This window comes from Sinocyclocheilus rhinocerous, unplaced genomic scaffold (genome assembly GCF_001515625.1).
Source record: "Sinocyclocheilus rhinocerous isolate Xijiao unplaced genomic scaffold, SAMN03320098_v1.1 scaffold2164, whole genome shotgun sequence".
NCBI lineage: Eukaryota > Metazoa > Chordata > Actinopteri > Cypriniformes > Cyprinidae > Sinocyclocheilus > Sinocyclocheilus rhinocerous.
The window spans coordinates 63,504-65,069 of record NW_015652161.1 but is presented as its reverse complement, the minus strand read 5'-3'; the positions used below and the strand labels follow the sequence as shown (position 1 = coordinate 65,069).

At 36.6% G+C, this 1,566-nt stretch overlaps 1 protein-coding gene across 1 annotated transcript in view; it reads left to right on the top strand.

Annotated features, from left to right (window-relative positions):
- LOC107713874 (trafficking protein particle complex subunit 10-like) overlaps positions 1 to 1,566 on the top strand; it is a 39,819-nt gene that overhangs the window by 427 nt on the left and 37,826 nt on the right. The gene's annotated exons all lie outside the window — the stretch shown is intronic.

Here is a 1,566-nt window from a genome sequence, read left to right as displayed (position 1 = left end):
CACTCACACACACACACACACACACACACACTCACACTCACACTCACACACACACACACACACTCAGACTCGTCTGTGTTTGTTCTGATTGATCACTGATTCATTCTGTCTTCATGAGCGATGCTTCACATCTGATTCCTGATGCGAGATATTCCTCATATCATCAGAGAAATCATGACATATCAGAGAATTGTACACTGATTGTGAGTCTGTACTTTGCAGGTTAGCTGTTAGCGCGATGTTGCTTGTGTAGAGCTAAATCCTGAACGAATCGTTCGTTGAATCGGTTCTTATCCATGAATAGTTAATGAACACAATTAATGAATCGTTCCTTGAAATATCAGGGAATTTTAAAATGATATTGAGTTAGTGCAGTGAGTTGTTTATAATATGAGTGAAGTTACACCTGCAGCACTCAGAAGAGCAAGTATCTTATATAAATATCAGCTACATCAGTATCTTATGATCATTTAGTGTCAAGTTACACTCACAGTCAAAGGTTTCTGATGATTTGCTGCTCAAGAAACATTTCTGATTATTATTAATATTTAAAACAGTTGAGTAAATTTTTTTTTCAGGATTCTTTGATGAATAGAAAGATCCAAAGATCAGCATTTATCTGAAATAAAAAGCTTTTGTAACATTATACACTACACCATTCAAAAGCTTGGAGACCGTATACATTTTTTTTCTATAAGAAATTATAGAAACTAATACTTTTATTTAGCAAGGATGCTTTAAATTGATCAAAAGTGATGATAGAGACATTTATAATGTTACAAAAGATATCGATTTCAGATAAATGCTGTTCTTCTGAACTTTCTATCCATCAGAGAAACCTGAAAACATTCCACTCGGCTGTTTTTAACATCATTATAATAATAATAACATTTTTGAGCAGCAAATCAGCATATTAGAATGATATCTGAAGATCATGTGACACTGAAGACTGGAGTAATGAAGCTGAAAATACAGCTGCGCATCACAGAAATACATTACAGTTTAACACATATTCACATAGAAAACAGCTGTTTTAGATTGTAATAATTTTTCAAAATTTTTACTGTTTTCGCTGTACTTAAAACAAATAAATGCAGGCTTGGTGAGCAGAAGAGACTTCTTTAAGAAACATTCAAAATCTTACTGTTCAGAAACTTTTGACTGGGTGTGTATATGTCAAAGTGCTAGCATCTACATTAGTATCATGTTACTGGTGTTTTAGAAACTCTTTCCACTGTGAATATCAGTGAGATTCATCTGTGTGTGTGTGTGTGTGTGTGTGTGAGTGCGTGAGTGAGTGAGTGAGTGAGTGAGCGTGCGTGAGTGAGTGAGTGCGTGAGTGTGTGCGTGAGTGTGAGTGTGTGAGCGTGAGTGTGTGTGGAGTGAGTGAGTGTGTGAGTGAGTGCGTGCGTGCGTGCGTGTGTGTGTGTGTGAATTGAGCACTATATATATCTGTGTATGTTTGTGATTTCACCATGACATTAAAGATTAAACTTCAGTCTGGTAACACGTGTGTGTGTGTGTGTGTGTGTGTGTGTGTGTGTGTGTGTGTTGAGTGCGGGCGCT